Source organism: Anas platyrhynchos, chromosome 20 (assembly GCF_047663525.1).
Source record: "Anas platyrhynchos isolate ZD024472 breed Pekin duck chromosome 20, IASCAAS_PekinDuck_T2T, whole genome shotgun sequence".
Lineage (NCBI taxonomy): Eukaryota > Metazoa > Chordata > Aves > Anseriformes > Anatidae > Anas > Anas platyrhynchos.
In genome coordinates, this window is record NC_092606.1 from 13,628,935 (window position 1) to 13,655,346 (window position 26,412).

A 26,412-nucleotide genomic window follows, 5' to 3' on the forward strand; every position below is an offset into this window, starting at 1 on the left:
AAGGCATTGAGCACCTCCGCCTTTTCCTCATCTCTTGTAACTAAGTTTCCCCCTGCATCCAGTAAAGGATGGAGATTCTTCCTAGTCCTCCTTTTGGTGTTGATGTATTTATAAAAGCGTTTTTTGTTATCTTTAACAGCAGTAGCCAGATTGAGCTCCAGATGAGCTTTGGCCTTCCTAATCTTGTCCCTGCACAGCCTCGCTACATCCTTATAGTCCTCCTTAGTGGCCTGCCCAATTTTCCAAAGATTATAAACCCTCTTTTTTTTCCTAAGCTCAAGCCACAATTCTCTGTTGAGCCAGGCTGGTCTTCTTCCCCGCTGGCTCATCTTTGGGCGCATGGGAATAGACCGCTCCTGCGCCATTAGGATTTGCCTCTTAAAGAGCGCCCAGCCTTTCTGGACCCCTCTGCCCTTCAGAACCGCCTCCCATGGGACTCCACCAACTAGTGTCCTGAGCAGCCCAAAGTCAGCCCTCCGAAAGTCCAATACAGTGGTTTTACTGGTTCCCTTCCTGGCCCCGCCAAGAATAGTGAACTCCACCATTTCGTGGTCACTCTGCCCAAGACTGTTCCCGACAATCACATCCTCCACCAGTCCTTCTCTGTTTGTGAAGAGAAGGTCTAGCAGGGCACCACCCCTGGTAGGTTCACTAATCAGCTGCGTCAGGAAGCTATCTTCCACTTTCTCCAGAAACCTCCTAGACTGCTTCCTCTGGGCTGTGTTGTGCTTCCAGGATATGTCAGGGAAGTTGAAGTCCCCCACGAGTACAAGCGCCGACGATTTCGCAACTTCTGTCAGCTGCCTGTAGAACTCCTCATCCGTTTCCTCATCCTGGTTCGGCGGTCTATAGCAGACCCCGACCAGGACACTAGCCTTGTTGTCCCTGCCGATCCTAACCCAAAGGGACTCGATCTTGTCATTCCTAGCCTCGAGTTCTACAACATCGAAAGACTCTCTAATATAGAGAGCCACACCACCACCCCTTCCATGCTGCCTGTCCCTTCTGAAGAGCCTATAGCCAGGCATCACAGCACTCCAGTCATGAGACTGGTCCCACCACGTTTCCGTGATGGCAACCAAGTCGTAGCCTGCCCGCTGCACGATGGCTTCCAGCTCCTCCTGTTTGTTACCCATGCTGCGTGCATTGGTGTAGATGCACTTCAGCTGGGCCTTTACCTTATCCTCCGGCCTTGCCATTGCTCCCCCTGGCACAGCCCCAACAGTCCTTGCTTCAGCCCCATCCCCCTTCTTACCTAGTTTAAAGCCCTATCAATGAGCCCCGCCAGCTCCTGGCCCAGGATCCTTTTTCCCCTAAAGGATAGGGACCCGTCTACGGCCATCAGACCAGGTGCTGAGTAAACTGCCCCATGGTCAAAAAACCCAAGATTTCTGCGTAGGCACCAGCCCCGGAGCCATGTGTTTAACAGGTGGGCTTTCCTTGTCCTCTCCGTACCCCTCCCTGTCAACGTAGGGATGGACGAAAATACTACCTGCACTCCTGCTCCGTCCACTAACCGTCCCAGCCCCCTAAAGTCTCTTTTGATAGCCTTCAGGCTTCTGTCATCAATGTCATCACTGCCCGCCTGGACTATCAGGAGAGGATAACGATCAGAGGGGCGTACCAGGTTGGGGAGCTTCCTGGCAACGTCCCTGACCCCGGCCCCAGGGAGGCAGCAGACTTCCCTACGGGTAGGGTCAGGCCGGCAAATAGGGCCCTCTGTCCCCCTAAGGATAGAGTCTCCCACGACAATCACCCTTCTTTCTTTCTTGGTGGAGGCAGTCCTGATGCGTAGAGTCGACCTCCTCGCCCTAGGCATCCTCCTGGGAACACTTTCTATCTCTTCCTCAGTTGCTGGTCTCTCAATCTCCAGGGCCTCAAACCTGTTTTGTAAGGGCACCTGGGAAGGTGGGGCCGGAAGGGGAGGGCATCGCCTGCCATGTCGCGCAGGGACCTGTCTCCACTCCTCCTCAACTCCCAGATCCCCTCCCTCTGTCCGACGGCGATAGGGCAGGGGGTCCACCCCCGTTTGGGGTGTCTCACCCCGGTACCTCTCCTTGAGGCCCTGCAGGGAGTTGCTCCAGGAGTCTATCTCCCGCTCACATTCCCTGATGGCCCTCAGCCTCTCCACCTCCTCCTTGAGCTCCGCCACCATGCGGATCAGGTCATCCACTTGCTCACATCTCACGCACGCAGTGTCTCTGCCTCCCGCCGACGGCAGCAGCAGGCTCTGACACTCCCTGCATCCGGTGACCTGAACCGCTGCATTCTTTAACGGGCAGTCGGTCTGGGTGTGTACCGACCTCCTGCAGAGCGCTCCGTGCCTTGTGGAGACCATTATCGCCTAGCTAAAGACCGTCGTTAAGAGGCGTTCGTGTGGGCGGGGGTTGCTCTCCTCCCTTCCTGCTCGCCCTGCCTGCGCGACCTGTTTGATTTCACAGTGGAGAAGATTTTAAAAATGACTAATCTAAGAAGAACAAAAGGCAGGCTGCAGCAGGGAAAAGGTAAAGTTGCTTTTGTACTTTGCAAGATGTGGTAAAGTATCAGCCTTTTAAGGCCAATAATAATTCAATTCTCTGATTAAAAAATGAAAGAGGTGAGAGGAAATATGTGAATGAAAGGATTATGGATAATGTTGAGTTCTGCTGTGCTTCTGTTTTTAAAAGGCAACCAAAGTGCAATATCTTGTTACATTTCATGTGTGCTGGAAATGAAACAATACATTCTGGGATAGCTCAAGTTTCATATGAGAGAGAGATTTTTAATTTTAATTTTTATTATTATTATATATTTTTTGAGATAAAGGGGCTACATGAAACATTGTCAGGTTGTCAGGACTTGCATTTTAAAACAGAAGTGCATCAAGATTCTGTTCTGGGTCTTCTATGTTTTCTCTGAACTGTGAAGCGATAGACTAAGCAGTTCTCTTAATGCAGTAAAATTTAGTTTTGCATTGCATTTTGTGGATGCAAATGTAGTACTTTAGCACTGGCAGGTAATTGGTGAAAGAGACAGCTGCTGTCTTTCTCCTAACTTTGCTCTCCAATTTAAAATGCACTAGGTGAGTGGGTGAGTCATTTTTTTTTAAATAATTACTAACTTTTGACTCTGTTTTTAAAACCTTAAATATTCTCTCCTGTCTTTGGTAAGATTGTGGTTTTATTGTTGATATTGCTGATCATAGGACACCTGTGCTATTGCTACTATATATTTTTGCTCCACTGTGATGAAATTCTTGTTTGTACACGAAAGTAGCGTGTGAAGAGTTCCTCTTTCACTTGTGTGTGTGTTAGCTCCCTGTCAGATTTAACCCCCCCACCTTCCAAACCAGTAATTTGCCTTTCATGCCAAATGCTATGTGAAGTTACAGTGTTTGAGTGGTGATCACTCATGTGGGTAACATTGCCTGATTTTTCCTAATATGAGAAAATATCTGGATGCTATAATGTGCTGATTTTTAAAAGAGATACCAGAGAAGAGACCTTGTGCTCTGTATCTCTGTTGTGCTCTCATGCCATCATTGGGTGTGCACCCCTTCCCCCGTGTGCCCTCTGTTACGCACTCTCTTCATTTTACCTCTTGCTCACGTGCTGTCTCTCATTGTCTTGGCTCTTGCCTTTTCACTTGCTGTTCGTCAGTCTTCTGTATGCTCCTTTGTGTTCAGTCATGGGCACGTGCTCTCTTGCTCTGTCTTTCTCACACGTGCTTCTTCATGCTTAGTCTTGTGTGCTTGCCCAAGTCTTTTTCTTACACAGTCACATTGTCCCTCTTCATCTCTCATACCGTCTTGTGCTCTGGCTCACTCTACTTTATTGCTTCTTCCAAATTTCTCATTCACTTATACACTACGTACATCAGGTACGGAGGCATACACTACATCAGTTGTTTATTCTAAATAGTGGATATGTTGAACCCTTCTTTGTAACATGTTGCATGTTTTATGGCTAATCTGATGATCCATCAGTGAATGACAAACTGCTCCATTAATTGGATCATTAATACTAATCCAATATTAATGCTTGGTTTTGTTTACTTCCACTACTTTATTAATATTATTCTCATTTTGTTTTAGAAACTCCAAGTGGAAAATAAAAAATCAAGTATTAGAGAATTTAAGGTCTTTGGGATTTGCTAAATTCAGTTAAGAACTGATTTCATTATTAATTCCAATGTCCAATAAAAATTGAATCTCACTGGGCAGGGTTTAAAATTCTGGCAAGGGTATTATCCATACAACAGCCTAGTCTGTCAGTGGCTAAGCATGTTGCAGTGGAAAAACTGAAGTCATAGCTTCAGGTAGTACTGTAGTCCAGCAGAAGGAATTTAAAAAAAAATAAAAATTAGGACTGTAGGCCTACTGCTAGCTAATATTTATCGACCCTAGCCTTGGTTAAATGATGCAAACACTAAGCAAATGTTTTCAGTAATATGGTCTATCAGAATTCATTGGAACTTAGAACTGAAACGTAATTAAAGTCAAATATAAATTATTGAGAGCAAATAGTTTCAGGTTAAGGAGTTGAACAAAGATAAGCTAGTAACTACTTTCCTCCATGAGAAGGGATGATGTATGAAGAAATTACATATTTCCATTAACTTTTTGTGTGTTGCCTGCAGTCTGCTTTGGAGAACATACCAGTTCCTCAACCTGAACTTATATATCAAATTCCAGGTGTCAAACCAACAAGTAGATGTGTCAAAATGTTTGATTCCTGGGTTCTCAGTTAGAGGTTCTGAACCCTCTACAAAGAAAAATGGGCAGAAATAAATGGGTCATCTTGAAGTTGGGGACTAATAATGATGGAGAAGAAAAAGAAATTTAAGTAAGCAGAAAATGTGACAAAAAGAAGTGGCTATCTCTGAGAGAAAAACAAAACAAAACAAACAAAAAAAAACCAGGAATCTGTAGGTGCTGCTAAAAGACTTCATGTAGACCTTCACTCAGCTTGATGCAGAAAGTGGGCTTGTCCTACACATGTATGGAAGACTGGTGACACTGACTGTGTAGCTTTGTGTCAAGGAAGCTGCAGCATAGTCCTGACTGTACGTGATCGTCTCTAGCACAGAACACAATTATCAGATTCAGTTCAAAGAGAAATTCCAGACTTTGGTCAAACATACATTGAAGGTCAGCTTATGATTTTTTAATTATGTATTTTGTTTCCTAGAGATCATTATCATTATAGATGAAATGGCAAAAATTTTTATCAGTTTACTGAAAGCACAAGTAATACAGTTGTAGAGGCTAGTAATAACGTGAAAGAATGCAAAATTATTACACAAGTTTATATTTCAAAGAATCATTCCTGATTCTGTTTCTTATACAGGAATATCAAAGAATGGCATTCATTCAATTGAAATGAGAGTGCACTATAGCAGTTTCCAAATATTAAGATTGCTGGAGGGAACTCCTGTAACAATAAGTATATATCTTCCAACATACTTAGGTATGCACAGCAGAAACCGATGCCATTTACAACAAAGTGTATTGGTTCTTTTCTTTGTAATCGTCTGTCACTTCTTGTCTGGTAGTAACATGCATTATTCATTGATAATAATTTATATTTGTTATAGTTTTTGAATTTTATAGAGGTTTTCCTCATTATTGAAACATTATGTACACAGATTTTGTTAAACTTGGAACTTAGAAAATGGAAAGAAGTGGTTTCAAGTAGAGTATTTGGAAGATCATAAGAATGTGGATGAAGAACTTCATGCTTCTTGTCATCTTAAATGAATTTTATTATTTAAGTTCCTCTTTGGCTGTATATAATTGCTTTATAAATATTAAAGTGTCTAATAATCACTAATATTGAAACTGTGAAGGTTTACAGATATCTTCAAGGCAAAAATGGCAGGGAGAGTAACATTTTTAGCTAGACCAATACAGTTAAAAAAAAAAACAGGCAAACTTTTGGATATGAAGCCATTTTCTGGCACCTACGCAAAAAGACACTTAAATAAGGCATGAAATAAATTCTCTTATGTTCCTGCAAGATTGAGAACTGTTGCAAAACTTTCATAACGAGTTATAATGTAGTTCACACATAGCCTATCACACAGAAATAGTTTCCTATTAAAACTTTATTAACAATATATCTTCTTATTAACACTCTTATTTAAAGAAAAGCAAACAGACACTATATATATATATGTTTATATATATATATATATATATATATATATGTTTATATATATATATATATATAAACAGTAATATATATATAAACAGTAATGACAAAAGAGCCTCACAACATTTACATCCATATCTTTGTTTTTTTCTTCTTCCTCTTCTTCTGAATGTTTGTGTAGAGTCTGCTTCCAAAGAAAAAATGTTGATGGCTTTATTTCCTCTTTCACATAAAAGGAATATTTAATGCAAGAGGCTATCACTGAAAATTGCAGGTTCTGACCATCTCCTAAATTCCTGGTTTTATCGTGTCTGAGTATTAAAAAGAGTAGCCACTGGGTGGCTGCTGTGGTTGAGAGAATAATGAAATTCTTTGTAATGGTTATAGCATGACATTCTCTTTCAGAGTAAAGAGTGCTGTAGTGGATGAAGATCTTCATTTTCTTCTGTTATGGATTGTCCTATCATATAAAAGAATGCGTTTTATGTGATATAAAAGTATCTTTAAAAATGTATTGGAACTCTGAGAACCCACTTGCAAGAATCTAAATGATTTTCACTTCATTCTTGAACACGGCTAAGTGCTTTAGTTGTTATTACTGAATATGATTTCATCCTGTAATTAAGTAATTCAGTGTGAGGCTAATAAAAGTTGTGTTTTGCAATTTGTGCATAAGAACAACAGAAAATATCATGAGAATCACCTTGACTAATTTTAAATTAATGAAATAACATTATCTTTAATGCTTTCCTGAAAGCAATTTGCAAATTATGTTAAAACAAACAAACAAACAAACAAAAACATAATGGGAAAGAGTAGTTTGGGGGTTAAATAGTAATTAGTAAGATTAGAATAGTAAGACGGAAATAAAGGATCAGTGCCTTAAAAGATGTCAGGGTAAAAACTTCCATTCTCTAGAAGGACATTCTTTCACTTAAAAAGAAAATTTTGGGTGTCTAGTATGGAGGGGGACGGTAAGCTGGTAACAATGTCACTACTAGCAAAGACTGGTACTTGGAACAAATGACAATTATTTGCTGTAACGAGTAATTGCCCAAGATTAGGAAAGGTGCTGGGGCTATATGGGTGAAATTATTTTAATCCCCTTAATAAATAAATAAATAAATAAAAGTTAAAAAAGAAACAAAAATCACTTCAAGATTCATTTAGAATACCTGACTACAAGGTAACATTCAACGAAATCAAGCTCTTCATGATGGATAGATTCCACTGCAATAGTGTAATCTTCAAATTGAGAGTGGAAAAATAGTAAAAGAAAGTGTCAAAAATGAGACTTCGGAAGAAGTAATGAATTCTTTTAAACTAACTTAGTACTTAAGAAGAATTAAAAAAAGAAAATGGCAAATGTAGTAAAAATAGCAAAAGAGTAATAGGAGAAGTGGCAAGGGAAAAAGGAAGATATAAATACTGATAATAGGGATAACCAGATATGTAACTCCATTGAAGAATGGATTTGATTATTAATTAGTTGTGGTTAGCATGCCACTATAGAGGTGTTTGTGTGGAATGGGGGAAGTCTCATAGACATAGGAACATATGTCTAGACATAGGAACTTGATCTGCTTGAACCCCAGCTCTATAGGTTAACTAACGAAAGTAATTACAAAAATTAAGATGATGTTCAGAGAAAATAGAAAGGAAGCTAAGATGTGTGGTCAATAACATTGTTTCTTGAGTCAGTGAAGTCTGGAAGAGATACTAAGGAATTTCTGATGAGGTAGTTTTTGGAAACTGTAGATCTCTCTAACAGTATTAAAGGGAAAAAAGTAGATAGGAGTGTTCACTCTAGTCATATATGACATTTTAGCTTTCTAAATATGGATTATGGGGAAAAAAATGGTAGTAATAATCCAAGAGCCTAGGTACTGACATTCAACCAGTATCTTCATTGATTTCTTTGCCATGACAAATCTGATATTGAGGATTAAGAAAAATTTTAGGAAAAAACAAAAGAACTTTAGATCCTATGATTCTTCATTGATTTGCTTTAACTTAAATGGGTAAACAGGAAGAGATCTTTAATGCCCTTGGTTTTTAAAGGGCAAACTCAGAGAAATTAAATATTTACAAATACAACACTGAGGAGCCCAAATACTCAAAAGTGAGACATAAATTCAACATGAAAATTTGTTTTTGTTCCCAGAAATGTAGGTTGAAAGAGGGCCTGCAGCTGTCTGAAGAGTACTGACTTCCAAAAGGGTAGTAAGGAAAGAGGATGTGAGAATCCCAGAATCATAGAATGGTTTGGTTTGGAAGGTACCTTAAAGATAATTGAGTTCCAAGCCCCCTGACAAGGGCAGGGACACCTCCCTGGTGCCCAAGGACCAGGTTGCCCAAGGACCCATCCAGCCTGGCCTTGAATACTTCCAGGGGTGGGGAAGTGTTCCACATCTTCTCTGTGGGTAAGTGCATCCACAGCTTCTCTGGGCAACCTGTTGCTGTACCTCTCCACCCTCAGAGCAAATAATTTCTTCTTTATATCTAAACTAAGCCTCCCCTCTTTAGGTTACTCCTTGCCTGTAAAGCAATTCCGTGTTTCTCTTAGATAAACATTATTTTACCTAAAGTTACTTAGTAATGCACCAGGAATTTATTCAAAATAGTATATTGCTTTTTGTGTGTACTAATATTTCTAAATAATTTAAAATTTATGTACTTCCTTGCAGTAAACTTACGTTTTGTCTTCTAATCTTTTCTAAATGAAACATATTTGGTAAGGTGTCACTCTCAGCTCTGTTTCCAAGCAAGTGTTGGAAATAGGTGGAGAATTCATTCAAAATTTTAGTAAACTGCACCAATTTTGTGATTCTGGAGATGAATGAGGTTAACATTATTTAAGAGAGAACATGGTGAAAGCAGTATTGGACCATTTGCATGGAATTGCTGAAGTGCCTAAATTCTCCATACAGATAAGAATGTTTGAAATTGAATGGTTTTCACACATGCCAAATAGTGTATGCATGACTTCCCTGCTTAAATGCTTTATGCTTCCTGAAATTTGGTGACTTGTTGCCTCTTCAGGTGTAGGTAGAATATGTGTTGTTCTAAGACATTAGAAAACAAGAAGAGAAATTATTTTTGTGCCCTTATTTCCTTTGTTGGGGAAAGGGGCATAGGCCAGTAAGATTCTGAACAACTGAAATGTTAAAGCTTGTGGGTGTTGCAAAAAAATTACTACATATATAAGTCTTTGCAACTGTTTGGAGCTGCTTTTATGAAAATGGTAATATACAATGAGAAGTAGTCCATGGAAACTAGTGCCTAGAACAAAAAGCCAATGTATTTTTTCTTTATTATATAATGTTCAATTATATGTGCCTGATAGCCATCCTGTGCAAAGAACATATCAAGAGCTTTAAACAAAATCTGATTATAGTTATATTCAAAGCTATTAGAATTGATTTCAGAAAAGCTCTCCATAACATTTACAGAGCCATTTGCAATTCTGGCTATAGCGGTGGGGGGGGCGAGGGGACAAAGAGATTGTGGTCTCCTAGAGTACACAAACCTTTACAAAATCTTTTCTTACTCTTTGCTCCTATGAATCTCTGTGGTCAGTAATTCTGAGAAATTCCTTTGTTACTATTAAGATGGCCAATCCTTTCAGTTCTCTGAAGTACACTTGTCTAAAGCTAAACCCATAAGTATAGACTATGTTAGAGGGAGGACTGCCATTTGTCTGGAAAATAGGAATTAAACCTGTGTTATCCTCATTGCGTTCTGTTAGGGTTTCTAGAAAAGATAGAAACTGCAAACAATTCAGCTTGATTTCCATATCTGTGTGGACATACAACAGGTCAGGTGCTTGGTAATTCCTTATTTTGTAGCTCAACCGTGCATACGAGAGAAACTGACTTCTTACCAAGAGACACAAATGCATGATGTATCTAACTTCAAAACTGCTCACTCAGAATTAATTTGCTGTTTGCTAAGAAATGTGCAGATGCATATGGAGTTCTTTGTCTTTTTTTTTTCCTTTCAGTGCCATGAGCACTAGGTTAATTGAAGTGCTGGGTACTATCATTTAAATGTTAAAATTGCATTGTGGTTATCTTCTTCAACAAAGATATGTGCCTTGATGTAATAAACTTGGCATGATATTTAATTGTTTGTAATAAGTGTGGTAAAATCACGGTCATTCATATTTTACAAAATCACAGAATCATCTAGGTTGGAAGAGGACTCCAGTATCACCTATTCCAACCTCTGACCTAACACTAACAAGTCCTCCACTAAACCATATCACTAAGCTCTACATCTAAACGTCATTTAAAGATTTGTTACAGAAAATGTCCAGTGCCAATCCATTAAAAAAAAAAAAGTAATAAAAAGGTGTGCTTGTATATATATGTAATTAATAGTGGAATTTTAATTTGCAAGTGTAATTATGCAAATACCCAAAATATATTTGAAGGCTTTAAACTTATGCTGGCTTCGTATTTTTATAGCAAACTTTAATCTGAAAATAGACACAGCTCACAGCCTGTTAATAAAAATATATCAGTAATATCAGTATTAATTTATCTTCAATCCATCCATGATTCTTTTTAATTTTATTGTCCACTTCCCATCCCACAGTTAGAAAGACATAGTCTAGAAATGAAAAATTGAAAACAAGTGGTCTGGAAATTAAAAGTTGTGCTTAGATTGATCATAGCAACTATTAAAGAAGTTTCCTATTATTGTTTTTAAGACGTTCATGAAAATTTTAACTTCCATGTTTAAGGTTTCCATGATTTGTCTACTGTAGCATGCAGTAGGCAAGCAAGCATATTGTCCTTATCATTCTGCTTTCTCCTGAATAGGCAGAAGGCACGGTACAAAAACATACCTGGTACAAAAGGCTTGACAAGCAGAGATAAAACAAGGCACTTACAAAGTTATAAGTTGAGAAAAGTGGTATTGCAGTAAACTGACTGCTCCACCTGATCCTCCTGTGCACATCGGATTACTTGCAAACTAGCTGGATGCAGACGTTCTGTGTCTGAAGAAACAGATTGTTCTACCATTCTCTGAATTTGTATTGACCATGTCTTTCATCTTCATTTTATGACGAGATCAGTTGACTGGTCTTAAAAAGGTCTAGGAGCTAATGATTTACCTTGAAGGCTTTCCATCATAGCTGTTTTTTTCCTGGTGGCTACAGCCTGTTGCCTTTTTTTTTTTTTTTTTACTGCTTATAGTGAATTGAGCGTCCCGCCCTAGAAGTGAAGAATGGGAGATAGTTAGAGAAAGAATGAAGTGATAAACTGTTCCCTCCTTGTCACATTCATCCTGGTTTCCTAATAAGGGACTTTTTAAAATTGAGCCTTGCGCTACTGTGCATCAGGAAGAGATCTAAGCAACCAAGAGGTGACATACATAGAAGTTTGCTGTGGTAAGTGGAAAGTTTAAATTCGTGATTTAAACTTTCTGGCTCAGCTCTGGCCAGCAGCCAGAACCTTTTGGAGCCGGCCGGAGCTAGCTCTGCTCTGACATGAGGCAGCTGCTGGGCTCTGCTCACCCCTGCAGCCAAACCTTTACCATGTGTACCCAGTACACAAAGCTTGGCTGGAATGCTACAGTACAGTTCCAACAATTCATAGAATCACAGAATGGTTTGGATTGGAAGGGCCCTTAAAACCACCTGGTTCCACCCCTTCTGCCATGGGCAGGGACACCTCCCACCAGACCAGGTTGCTCAAAGTCCCATCCAGCCTGGCCTTGGGCACTGCCAGGGATGGGGCACCCACAGCTCCTCTGGGCAGCCTGTGCCACTGCCTCACCACCCTCATAGTGGGTGAAATTTGTTTAATGCACTTCTTCACAGATTTAGTCTTAATTTCTGACTCTGGGATTAAAGCTACAGCTGCCTAGAGGAGCCTGCTAAAAATTGATCAAGGGAACTGTCATCATCTTTCTTTTTCTCTTATGAAGTATGTATTTCTGTATGGACACCATTGGCACACAGAGATGAGGTAGGAATGGAGCACAGATGTGTTAAAACTTCAATTAAAAGCAAATTTCAAGCCTTAGGAGAGGTGATACTTTGGGATAGGGTGCGTGTGTTTTTCTTTCTTTGTTTTTCATGAAAAGCAGATAAAAACACTCATATCCTTATGGACAGTACTTAATAAGTTTATCTTTTTATTTGACGTGAGGGTATGGAACTGGATTTAAGTTTTTTTTTGACCCATACAAGTGACTGGAAATTTTGGTACAGTTGCCAGAGACAACATCTGATTTTTTCACTGGTCTCTATTGCAAATTATATTTCCATCAGAGTACTTTTCATGACGAATTGTTCATGAAAATGATTTCAGGAGGTAGAGCACCTGCTGAAGTCCTGCATTGCATATTAATGTAAAGGCGACAGGTCTTGCAATTCTTGTGTGATGTTCAACTCTGGCAACATGCAAACTGCTTTTTGTTAATGAATTGTGCTAAGTAATGCTTTACTCTTTTATGTATGTAATTATTAATATGTAAATTACCAATGCAGGTTGGCAGTTTGGCAGAGCAAGACCTTTTTATAGTTTGTCTTGTTTAGACTGAAGAAAATCAGAGGCAGTTATGGAAAAAAAAGGAAAATGGCTGAAATATATAGTTGCAATAGTTGTAAGCTGTGAGTAGGCATGAAACATTAGTTAAAATACATTAAATGTTTACTTAGTCAAATAGTGACTTCAGTCATGCAACAGAATGGTTCCCTGCTAGTTCAATAAATCTAATGAGGCAAAGCAGTACCTTTCCTGATGTTACTGGTTTACAGCCATTCAAAGGATACTACAGTGAGCAAATGGCTACTTCATTTCTTGATGCCAAGGACATTTAGCATAGCTAATGAGGGACCAAGACAAAAAAAGCTGTAAATTATTTTTGACGATTGGAGCTCCTGGATTAGTGATAAACTAAGAGTTAAATCTCGGTGTCTGTTGCAGGAAATCTGTGCTTTTGGGTCTGTTCTTGTTTTAAATATTTATTGCCATATGAAATCAGGCTATGTCTAGCAAAAACATTGGAAGACTTGCAGAGAAGCAGGATCCAGAAAGATTAAAAATTTGGGCAAGTGCTTGGGTTATTGAAAGACCAAAGCAAATTTTGTCTGTAGACTTTCAGACTTTGGAAAGAGTTCAGTTACTTTTTGTTTGTGATTGCTATTTTCTGTCTCTTAATGAAATAAAATAGAAATCCATGTGTTCATATGAGATGTTAATTTGCATGTAATTATGAGAAATAATGATTCAGAACACTTCGAATCAAAAACAGTGATAGGATTCAAGTTTCCATAAAAATATCATCTTTAAGTGGTAGTTTTAATTCCAGGTTCTTTGCATTTCAATATGAAATATAAGACTTTACATCAGAGATTTTACATTACTTTACAAGCTATGTAATAAGTTGTAATAAAAACTTCCCATTTAAAAAAAAAAAAAAGAAAGAAAAAAAAGAAAAAATAAAGATAACCAGCTGATGCATTGCCTGAGTACATATTTTCTCAGCCATTTGCCTCATTTTATGTACAGCTTAATATGTATTTTCTCTCTACTTTGTCTATAAATATATATTTTCATATCCATAAGAATATACTCATGTTCTTAGTAAAGGAAGGCATGCTTTCAATAAATTGAATGTCCAGCTGGCTGAAGATTTAAACAGAAAAAGGATACAAGAAGATATTTGGTAGATAAACATGTTCTTGTTTAGTCTTTTTTGATACTGATTGTTTAGAACTGAGTGCTTGCTTATGCTAGCTTTGGGCTGTTCTTCAAAAAGTCAATCAGCACAGTCTAAATGGTGGCTTTGATCTTTGTTTTTATATTTGTTTTAAGAGACTAAAAGACACGAAATTTGTAATTACATGGTTTGTGAGATCATCCCCCCCTCCACACATTATCCACAGATGGTTTAAGGGGACTAAAGAAAGGCTGCCCGCCTGAGGTTTTGACATCTTCATTATAGTCCCAGCAGGCTACTTTATAAACATCAGCATTTTTGCAGTTGTTCTTGCAGGTGCTTAAAGGAGATTGTGGCCTTTCACCTAGCATAATCAGCTTCCTTTTATTTCACAACATTTACTATTCCTTTGCATAGCCTTATTGTTTTTACACAGTGCTCTTAAAGGAAAACTTAACGAATTATTCCAACACCTGCTTGCCACAAGGCAAACACTGATCTTCATGTTAGTCCTATGAGAGCTTACCACAGCCTCCCTAAGGCACATTTATCATGCAACTAGACGTCATCAGTCTCTGAAGGAATGTGATAGTGACTTGCTTACTTTCACATCGTGTGTCATCTGCACTGTGCAAAATTTACATTTCTAAACTTTGTATTTTATAGTTCAGTAAATAATAAAACCAAATTTTACAGACTTTTGGCAGAATATTTCTTAGGTCCAAATCCTTACATTTTAAATCACCTAAATTATGCTTGCTGCATTTGTCTGTTGCTTTTATGCATATCATTTTCCCATGTTTCTAGTTATGCTTCTCTATGCTTTGGATAAGTGGATAAGTATGATAATCAAAGTTTGTTTGTAATTTAAAATATTTATCAGCATGAAGAGTGATGCAATCCATTTTTTCCAGATGTGCCAACCTATGCAAAATAATTCTGTTGATCAGTGAGGATTCCTGATTATGTTCAGTGAAGGAAGATAAATGAGAAAATGCTGATTCTTGGATCACTTCTGATTCAGAGATAATAAAAGACTTTTGAAACTTTTTTGTCTGTATAGCGACTGATTCATAGGCAGCCCTGTAATAAAACAGCAAGACCTTACCATCTCATGGGTGGGTTTTTTTTAGCTGTATAGATGAAATATGCTTATGTGGTTTCAAATGAATAGGCAATTGTCTCCACTAGAACTTGCAATGACTTGAACCTCTCTGTAGAGTCTCAGTAGGGAAGACAGATTTTGAAACGTAAATAATCAAGCAGGAGATCGGGTTTGATTTCACAAGCCAGTATTGTGGTCTCTGTGTTTGTAAGTAGTGTATTTGTTAAATGGTAAAATTAAATGCTTGGTTAGTTTGTTTTGTTGTATTAGAGAGCATGAACAGAACAACTGAGGCAGGTTTTGCTCTGTTTCTGCGTATGAGACAATTATAGCAATTTGTAAGAAATGTCAAGCTTGAAAGTGTTTGCTTACTTGTTAATAGCAGGTGATGCTCGTAAGTTATGCATCGTAGAAAAGGTGGATAACACTGTTGCACACTGTATTGGGGGGGTGGGGTGAGAGAGTGGTTGTGGTGTTTGGCTGCCTAGCACAGTAGAACCACCACACACACACACAGATTTAAGGTTGCACGATAAAGTGGGCTTCTTTATCTAGCTGTCTCTGAGCATACATATTTTAACACATAAACATGCTTTTCCATGAGAGTCATCAGGGGTTACAGGTGATTTCAAGGAACTCAGAAATGTGCTGTATGAGAATAACGCCAGAGGGATCATTCTGTTCAGAGAAAATTTAAGAGCAGGAGGTCTAGAATTTAATCCCTAACTAGAAAGTAGAAAATAAAACATTAGATACTGCAGACTGTAGGTCAACTTTTGTACAGCAAGAACAAGAAAGGTGGATGGCTTGAGAACTTCATTTTTAGCGACAGACTTGTCTAATCAAGAAGTCAACAAAGTGACAAAAACAGGAAAAATAGAACAAATGGAATGTACTTAAAATAACATGATTTTGAGAACAGCAACAACAACAACCAAAAAAAAAAAAAACACAAAACACAAAAATGTGAAAGAAATTATTTAATTGCCAGTGCTAGAATAATATACAAGAATTAGATTTGTTTATTTATCTGCTTAATAACAAACTAACTAGAGAAAAAAACTAACTGAGAGAAGGAATGTTTAGCAAATTTGTTTCTCTGATGAATGAACAGGGCTATAGCCCTGGTAATGGAAGTGCTCAGCATTGCTTTTTTTCAAAGTTCAGCTTTGAATTTTAACTGAATTACTCTGGCCAAGCCCCCAGATAGTTGATCCCCAGTGTCTCAAAAGCTACAAATGAACATGATCAGAGATCTAGAAATCTTTATCTGCTAGGTACAAGTGAATGAATTGCAGCTGCTTAGTCCAAGAAGTTTAGAAAAACTCTGAATATTTAGAAACATAGATATTTGACCATAAAAAAGTCTGCTACACAGAGAAAGGTGTCCATTTCAGATTTGGGCAATGTATTTTAAGATATGTAACAGATATAAACTGAAAGAAAGAACTTCAGACAACACTTCAGGAGAAAAAAAAATATATATATAAAAGTAATGGAATCATACAGGAATGGGCTACATGTGTCCATGAGTTTTTAGAGTTTTTCCTACCAGAATTCTAGAAATATCATTGTCAGGACTATCTAGAGATACAGCTTTTCCTGTCATAGTGCTGAGAAATGAAGCATGTGAAATGCTGAGGTCTCTTTTAGTGTAATGTGAATAAGTAAGTGGCCTAAACCAGAATGTTTTCTAACTAGAAAAACTTTTTTTTTTCCCTTGAAACAAAATTGTTTCCATCTTTGTGAAGCCATAGGAATAATAATAATAATAATAATAAACGAAAAAAAATCAAAAATTCAAAAAATTCAAAAGTTCAAATTGTAGTATACCAATATTGGATGTGTAATTCCCCAAACTCAGTCATATCATTTGAACCCAGGACAGTGTAGCAAACTAAGTGAGTTGATTCTTGTGAATTGTTTGTTCATTGTTTGATTTGTTGGTTATTTTTTAAAATGACTTCAAGCTTTGGAAGTCAAGATTAGAGTCTTGGTTAAGTTATGAAAACAGGTTTCAAAAGTGATTTGAGAGGAAGTGTGGTCATGACAAGTTGCAAATTTTATTTTTATTTTTATTTTTATTTTTTATTCATCTTGCTTTATTAAATGTTTCATTTTCTTGCTTGAATTCATGTCTGTGTGCAATAATATCACAACATAATTCAGTTTTAAATTTAAGTAGTTTCATGTTACTGCTGTCCTTGTATTTTATGTAACAACTCCCTCTTTGCTAAGAAGGTTGTTGAATTAAAAACATTAACAACAGAGAAATGACACACCTCCACATTGCAAAAAGTAAAGAATATCTGTAGAAATCCTGAACTTGAGTTGTTTGTCCTGTACCCATACCATGAGTGACAAAAGAAAATATGCCATTCAATATGCAGAATTCAAGAATGGCTGACCCTTTGTGTAAATAGGACCTCTTTATTCAGGCCTCCAGAAATGTAAATACACTTAACCATGAGCAGAAAATAGATTTGCTATTCTGAAGTTTGAAGTGGCCCTTAGCATATCGCTCACATTGTTGAATTTTAGTTATTAGCTATAAAATTTAAGCTTTGTAGCATGATTAACACAAAAGGTGCCATCTACTGCAAGGCATAAAACTAATTCCTAGTTGCTGCCATGATAGAATAAGGGATGATAGAATAAGGGATTGATCAGTGAGATTCTTGAAGACAAGTACTGTGGGAAGAATTATTTTTTCATGCATATACGTGTTTGTACATGCACACACACACAAATTTATCATGAAAGGATGCTTATATTTTCTGAAGCAAAGGATTGTTTGGAAGTATTTATTTTCTCTTAAAAAAAAAGCTCAATATGAATTTGAAATGGCTGTATAACTGGCATAATTCAGCAGTAGTCTCAGTTTTAAGAGAATATAATTCTTGCCTTTAAGAATATAATTACATTTTCAGTCAAAATAAAACTGAGTGCATGTGTAGAGTTTAGAAACAAACAATTTTGTTTTAAAATCTTTATTATGAAAGCTTTGTTAGCAGTTTCCTGGTTGAAATTGTAGCAATATTTTCAATTAAAACAGGATTCAAATCTTACTGTTTCGTGCTTCAATGACATTTGACAGGAAATCCAAAGTTCCAACATGCTAGATCTTCAGAAGTGTAATGTATTTTCCAGTTAAATTTATTTTTAGTAAACTATTTTCTCTATTAGAAGAAAAAAAATTCTTCTGTAGAAGTTCACAGTGAACTCACTTGTGGATTTGTGGAGGTCTGGCATAAAATCTCATGCATATCCGTATTCATGTATTTCAGGTAATCACAAAACAAGCTATAACCACATTAATAAGCCAGTAGCCATTACTTTGCATGTGCAGAACCTTTTAGAAAGGTCTTTGGAGAAAGGTGTTGCTAAGGCCTTCCCTTCTGCCCACTGCCAGGACCACAGCTGCAGAGATGTCTCAGATGGTTTCCAGGAGGCTGGCCCTGGAACAGTGCTCTCCTGCTTTTGCAGGATGCTCTTTTCTAAGCCAATTTAAAATGTGGCTACAACCTTTTCTGCTGAGAGTTCGAGACATCATCCTCTTTTGCTTCTTAGTCTCTTATACCAGGTAGCCTATAATTCCCTGGAAATGGGAGTAATAACTCTCTTCATGGCAGACTAGCTGAGATTTACTCAGACCCTGCTGTTTGAACAGCTACTGAGGCCTCCCACAGTGTGAAAAGTGCATCTCTGCTTGCACAGTGTGTGACTGCCATTTGTGTTTCCATCCATGTTTTATCCTCTTCTTCCTTCACTTATGGCCTCTGTTGCTTTACAGACTTGGGAGAAGATGGCAAGAATAGTTAAAAGAAGGGAATTTCAGGCAAGGTAAGTTGTATTTATTAACTCAGAGGAATGCTGCGTTTCTTAAAAGAAGAGCATTAGTTACTGCTTTCACAAGGGATGGCCTAGCAATTGCACCAGCGTCCTATGCCAGGCAATAAGACCTTCAGAAAGGATAGTTTCTGAGACAAATTGGGAGGTGTAGGAAGACACTAGCTCAGTATTTGTAAATCGTTGTACTCAGACTAGTTGTTCACTGGGGAAAATACTGAGTAGAACCGAAAGACAAGGATTAGATTGCCTTCTGCTTCCAAGACTGCAAGTAATAATGTCATTAAATGGACTTGTGAGGAAAAGTTGATGTTAAGTTACATAACAAGGTTCAGGTAAAGCTTTCCACAAGAAGTTTATAGAAAAGAATATGCTAAGCAGATGCTGTTAGTATGAAGTATTAGTTGTGGTGGTGATGGGTGAAGATTCGTGAAGAATGACTGAGAGAAATGAAGCAGAAACAAAGCTTATTTTTATATTGATGACTACAAATATTTAATGATTGTTATTCCATTCCTTCCCCAAAATGTTTTCAAAAAACTAAAGCAAGCTATGGTTCTCAGTTTCTTCTAGATGATGATGATGATTTGATGAGGAGAGCCAAAACTTTTAAGATTTTGACTTTAAATCAAAGATCAAGAAACTTCCTGGAAATGAAGAAAAAGGAGGAGGAAAACTAAGAGATATTAAGAGACACAAAATGCAACAGGGAAAGATATATTGAATTTTCTGTGCAAGCATAAATTCTTCCTAATTAACGTAAATGTATTAGAAAACGCACTAAGCAACAGTATTTGTATAATAAATACTGCTATTCTTAAGCATTTTTGTTAATAACAGAAGTAAAACAAAATTCTGTGGTAACAGAGTAGAAGAAATGAAGCTACAGAAATAATAAATTTCCCTTTTAATTAGTTATACATGTATTGGTGTGGAGTAAAGAAGAGAGCATTGCAAGTTGGATTTTTTTTTCCCATAACTTTATCATTTCGGTTTATAACTGAAGGCATATGTCCTTTACGCACCGGCTTCCTCTTTTGTGTGTTCTGTGTTACTATGTTGCTGTTTTTAAAATGAAGGTATGTTTATCTGGAAATGCTTGAAAAGTAACAGTACATTTGAATAAAATTGAGTAGTATATTCCAGGGGAATTTTCTTCAACAGTACAAAGAGACTGTTTCCAGCAAAAAAAAGTTGAGAAATGAGATTGAACTATCATGTCAGTTGATGTCTGTGCAGAGTGAATCTGCTTATTCTGTGTAAATGACTGCAGAGGTAAGGTTTTCCAAGTTAGGACAGCATGATAGAATCAAACTCTTTTCAGCTGATGGGGTAATATAAAAACAAAAGCCTACCTCATTCAGATTAGTTTTAAAAGATAAAGCTTGAAGTGCACAATTGTAGAGCAGATTCTCACTGTCTAATTCAGTGGTGAAATCACAAGACTAGCATGTTGGGACTTCCCAATTATCTTTCCACATGCACCTTGTCATGGCCAGCCTAGGTGGCAGTTCCATGAGCAACTCTGCCTTTGGAGCCAGCTGGGGAAGTGTCCTGAGAAGGGACTGTGCAGATAAGATGCTTCATCTTCTGGCATGCTGTGGTACAGAGTTTCCTGTTACACATTCACCATACATGCTCAGTGCATACTGTTAACAAGATTTAGAGATTTCAGTACCTACAAAGTGCCTACACTTTATTTTATGTAATAAATTTATCTAGCAATAGCTCTGATTTGGTAAAGTGTTTATATTTAATTAGTATTAATTAATATAAACTAGATTATTTTTAAAATGTACATTATAATTGAAGTAGATGGGAAAGTATGTAACAGTGAAATCTTGTGACATTCTCTTGACACAGCAGTGAACTTTTTCATGATTTGCTGAATCATTGTATTTTCAGTTCTGTCCTGACACAGCAATATTCTGAGGCTGATTATCATTACAGCTACTGCTGGTAAGCACAGACTTGGAACTTGTGGTTCTGTGGCATAGATGACTGCGGGAGTGATATGAAGGACCTGTTCCCTTTTTGTTGCTCATTTCTAGTAATTATGGCTCAAAAAAAATTCTGTTCTTTCCAACAGGAAAAAAGACAGATGTACCCTTCATTCCTTTTCATTCCTTTTTAGTGATATCTAAAAAGAAATTCAGTACTCTGCAGTAAAGTGACTGTGGACTGTTACTGTTTTGTCAAGTTCTAGTAATTCTTTGGCTTGACCCTTTCAAATATTCATAATAAGTGTTTTTGTTTGTTTGTTTGGTAGTTATTATTTTGCATATACATGTATGTTGATGTTTTATTTTTTAAATATCAGGAAAGCATATAAGTTTTTGGTCGTATTCCTGTTTCAGCTTTTTGCATTTTACAAGGTGAAGGTGAAACTTTAGTAAGGTAGAACACACTTTGATTTAGAAGATATCTAGGTTCTACAAAATGCATAGTGTCTGTTTATTGAAAGATGGAGTGTAAGCCTTCATTTTGCTTCCAGCTGTCTTATGATGAGACTGTCTTCAAAACAGTGATTTGCTGGCTGAGCTGACAGGAGACATAAACATGCATAATTATTAATGAATAATTAATAGAGATAAATGCACACATAATTATCTGTAATCTGTTCTTTGAACATGGATCCTGCTTATAACTGAAAATAACCACCCACCTTCCCTAGAGTGTCATAATCTGTTATTTATGGTGCTAGTAGAGAAGGACATACAGTGCCTTGGGTTATAGTAACACTTATAGTGGGTGGCTGTGATATAATATTTATTAGTACCTTGTGATTTTCACTGTGACAGAGAGGAAATTCAAATGGGTCTCTTAATACTTTCTGGATTACCCAATATTCCAGAGGTAGTGGGGATGGAGAGGTGTCATAAAATATGATTATTCCTATCCAGGTTACTCTACAAGCTGTATCATATAGCTCTGTTGTTAACATTTTATCAGCTACTGTGGCCTTAAAACTAAAAATTCACATCAAAGCACTGGTTGCATATACTATCTCCTGTGAATTTTTATTTAACTTCTTTTGTTGCTATTGGCTTGATGGCTTATGTTTATACCAAAGTGTTACTGCTATAGGTGTCAAACAGCACACTGCAGTTGGCCCTTTCTAACACAAGAGAGTATGCTGGCTTCTTCTTCAGAAGAAGCGTTTCCATGAAGCAAGTGGGTCCCTTCCAACTCAAGATATTCTATGATTCTATGATTCTAAGTCAGTAAATGTCCATATCAGAACTTTGCCCTCTTGCTAATTGTGCATACAGACTTATCCATCCAGACCAGTTTACGTAGCAATTTTCAAAGATTTCTGCTGGTTTCTTTTAGTTACAGATTTTATTTTCATTGTAGCTGATTATTCTAATCATAAAAACTTCCTATTGCTTTTTCTCCATACACATATTCAGTCTGAAACATAATGCTTTTTCCATATTAATGCATTAATTTCTATATTAATGCATAAATGTCTCGAACAGCTGAATATATAAATAAAAAAAAAAAACATTTTTTTTTTTCTCCCTAAGAATGACTTTGGAAATGAAAAAGTGACTAATACTCAGATTCAAGATTGCCAGCTAAAGAAAGCTCAATTATCTCTACCTCTCTGACAGAAGCCATTTTAAACTGATCAGTGTGAATGCCGACATCCAAATGTACTCATTTAAAACATCTACTTGTTCATCCTAAAACTATATTTAAACTTTTTGTTTTGTGTATTATACTAGTAGTTCTAGTGATCTTACAGATTTTTGTTTGTTTGTTTATTTACTTTTTTGCTCCTCAGCTGTATGTGTATTAAATATCTGGAATTGTCAGACAAAATTTTCCGATTAAATTCAATGCAAAGACTAAGCAAGTAGGATCACAATTTAGTGTTTTTATCTCTAAAACAAAGAAACTTTCTCCTCTGTAAATATGTAAGTATAATGATTCATATGGGAATGACATCCATTATCTTAGTCAACATTTCACATATGACAGAAGAACAAAATTATTATCAAGGCTAATTGCTTTTTATTTAAAGAGATACACCTAAATATTTATATCAGTACTTACCTCCTGATTCTCTGCTGTTGTTTTATAAATGTATGTAGTTATGAAAACAACAAATAAAGCTGTTTTCTAGAATATATACAATCATAAGTGCGTAATTCCCAGTATACTATAAGGTCTTTTAATTTTGTTTTATTGTTGTCAAATACCACATATGTTTTGAAATCCAATAGCAGAAATGTCAAATTCTAAAGCAACTTTGCAAATTCATGGTTTCACTTTTGGTTTGTTTTACTGGGGTACCCTAATATTTCTTTTAACTAAATGAAGAATCTATTTATCAAAATACATACACTAGCTGAAGGATACCTTACATAAATACTAATGGCATCTGAGAGGGCTTTTTTTTTTGCCTATGTTATTGTTGCTTTGTTTAAATTAGTCAGAGCTATTTAAATTATTTTGAACTGGTAGTAGCATAAAATAGGCCATAACTTGAACGAGTGTGTGCTATGGCAAAATCACAGCCTTTGAAGACTGTGACACATTTTTTCAGCATATACATCCATCTGGAAAACTGGGGTCAATCCTTTATGAATTATAAATGAAAGCAGCTTTAAGTTTGTACAAGATCTACAGCTGTACTGAACGGAAGTTAAATCACTCTCACTGATCTGAAGGAGCCTTGCAGATGGTTTATGCCATCCTGCTATAAACAAAATCTTGTTTTTCATCCAGGAGGAAAAAAGTCAAGCTGTTTTCTTTGTAAACAGATGGAATCAGTTCAGTAAGGTTGGAAGCAACCAACCGCTTAGTTCCACCTCTGCAACAGAAGATTGGAAAAGAAAAAAATTGTAATCTAGGCTTCTCAACAAATAGGCATGTACTTAAACTTTTTCTTTAAAACAAATCTGCTAAATTTAGGTGTAAATGTAAGGAGAAAATAGTTTCTAATGTTCAATATTCAAAATCTTCTGTGCCTGCCATAGCTGTCGATAATATGTCTTAGAACCTTTTAAGCTTATGTACAGGTCACACACAATTAATTATAACAGTGCAAAATGAATCCTGAGTAAAGGATATTAAACTTTTGAAATGTGCTTCTTTGAAACTGTACCTGAAGCAGGTGCTGCTTGTAAAGCTATGTGTAGTATCACAGGTGAATGATCAGTTGTGGGACTGAAATTTACCAATTTCAGCATTAGTTTAGGCAGCCAGGCCTTTTGTAAATTCTACTTTCCAATGTTTTGGGGTACTTTGTGCCGCTTAAAAATCAGAACCATCTGTCATTTAGTTCCTTTGTCTGTGATCTCTGTAAATTGTTAGTGGTTTCTTTCTTAATGATGAAGATGAAAACCAAAAAAATCCTCTTTCATATAGTCATGCAAATGCTTATTCTGGTCATAGACAGTGATAGGAGAAAGCCACAAAAACACCTACAAAGCCAACACCTACAAGCTATTGTCTGTTGCCTTAGTGCACAGTTGATCACTTATAGTAAAGAGTTACTTTGATCTCTCTGACAAATAGAAGATTATCCAAAATTCCTGCCAAATTGGACTTATTTTTTTCTTCTCTACTTTATCTCACATCTCATAGAGTTGCAGACTATTTTAGTTTGGAAGTGACCTCTAGCAGTCATCTTGTCCAACCTGCTGTTCAAGCAGTGCCGGCCACAGCAGGCTGCCCAGGACCATGCCCAGTCAGCTTTTGAAGATCTCCAAGGAAGGAGACCCCACAATCTCTCAGGACAACCTGTGCCAGTGCTCTGTCACCTGTACAGCAGAGGGGGAATATTACTTTTGGTCTGCACCAGCCTTGTCCCTAAGTTTGACTGTTTTGCTCTGAAAATTAGTGTGTCATTCAAAAATATATAACTTGCTTCATTTACAGTGACAGTCAGTAGATAGAGAACACGTGATGCTGAACAGAAAGTAAAGAAGCAACAGCATGTAGGTATTATGTCAGTGTCACAAGGGAGCAGATAATGCAGGAAACTGGGAGGACAGTGTACAAAGAATTTTCCATGCAGATTTTTTTCTGTATACCTGGGCAGCTGGTTTGCGGACCCTTCCAAAAAATTGGCTAGGTCCATGCAAAATGGAACCTCAAAACAGTAATCAATACACAGGTTGTCCGTGTTTTCTAAAATGTGTATGAAGGTTTGAAAGCTTGCAGTAAAATAGCCATCTTGATGGGGTTATTTATGGTTTTAAGCACAGCTTCAGATGTAGCTGAGGGAAGGAGATAAGGTGGTGTGAATTTTATATCCACCCTGAAGCTGAGTGCAAACCTTTGCAGAGAAAATTTTGTAGAAAATAGAGGGAGAACAGCGGCATAAATTTTAAAGCCCTTTTAAAATCAACTGGATAATCCATTATGTTTGTATGGGTACTGAGCCAGGACATGGCCTTTCTGTTTCAGAATAATTGGCTCTATTTTTCCGTAGTGTTTTGAGAGATATATAAATACATTTTTGGAAGTGAATGCAGCTGAGGGGAACCTTCATCTTCTCTACTCAAACTATAGCAGGAACTTGGCAGCGCATGCTCCAGATGCTGTGCATCAGTATCACTTGTAACATCAAGGAATAAGTGAACCCTTGATGCCCATCACTTCTATTTTCTGACAGTGTCTGTTCTTTTTTTTTTTTTTTTATGCATGTGTAGCACTTGATTTTATTTTGTTTTACAATTGTTATGGCTGCTCTGCAATGTACTGTAGCTGGCTAGTAATCAATCATATACATGTAATCTTCTGTTTTCTTTCCAGCAGCAGTTCAGCAGGTTTTTTTTGTTGTTGTTGTTTTGATTTTTTTTTTTTTAACTATTTCCTTTCAACTACGTGTGCAGTTTCTGTTAGCAAAAATAAATCAAAGTAGGCCTCAACACTTCCAACTTCAAAGGCAAGAACTATATTTATTAGACTGGCTTTCTGATCTCTGTCTATGAACCCCTGGAAATGTGTTTGATATGCAAGCTAATAGGGTAGTGTTGGTTGCCGAGTTCAAAGCTCATGTTTATGATTGCCAAGGGTTGGCTCATATATTTTGTCTTTCCAGCTGAAGGAAGAGTGTATATTTAGTTGTAGTTTGTACCACTGGAAGATCATCTGAGTTGCTTCTCGAACAGATCTGTTTTTATCTTGTCATTGGCTTCTCATTGTGCTGAGCTGAGACAAGTATCAACAGCCAGTGCTTATCAGTTGTGATCAGATAGAATAGGCTGGCTTCAAAACGGAGTTTGTGGTAGTAAGAGGAAGAGTTGTGGGCGTGGTAGAGGCTAGAGATGGACATAATAGGAAAGAAGTGATGAAGATGGCTTTGTGAAATATAGTCATAACATTTTTGGTGAGCACAAGCTGAAAGGCCCTTTTGTATCCAGTCTCACCTGCTATTCTGTGATTCAAGGATCATTGTTCCATTGAGATTACATGGACATTTTTGAGAACTGAAGATAGATGCTATGATACATCTGAGGCTAAGACCATTGATGACAGAATGATTCCATCTGAAGAAAATTCCTATTGCATCATTTTGAAATATTACATGATGCAGGGCAAAGTCAAGTGCTTTAGGCCAGTGTCATCTCCTTCCTTCTCTACCCATGGAAAAGAATAAATTAATTTTTGTTTGGGATACAGCAGATAAAA

The 26,412-nt window shown here is 37.1% G+C and overlaps 2 long non-coding RNA genes across 2 annotated transcripts; both read left to right on the forward strand.

The window, feature by feature from the left end:
- Positions 1-1,763: 1,763 nt before the first annotated feature.
- On the forward strand, positions 1,764-19,902 carry LOC139999144 (uncharacterized). Its single transcript, XR_011804251.1, has 3 exons — positions 1,764-2,504; positions 18,707-18,756; positions 19,326-19,902. It is a non-coding gene; the product is annotated as an uncharacterized lncRNA (long non-coding RNA).
- Positions 19,903-20,628: 726 nt separating this feature from the next.
- On the forward strand, positions 20,629-22,900 carry LOC139999146 (uncharacterized). The gene is made up of 2 exons (XR_011804253.1): positions 20,629-20,721; positions 22,293-22,900. It is a non-coding gene; the product is annotated as an uncharacterized lncRNA (long non-coding RNA).
- The last annotated feature ends 3,512 nt before the right edge of the window (positions 22,901-26,412 follow it).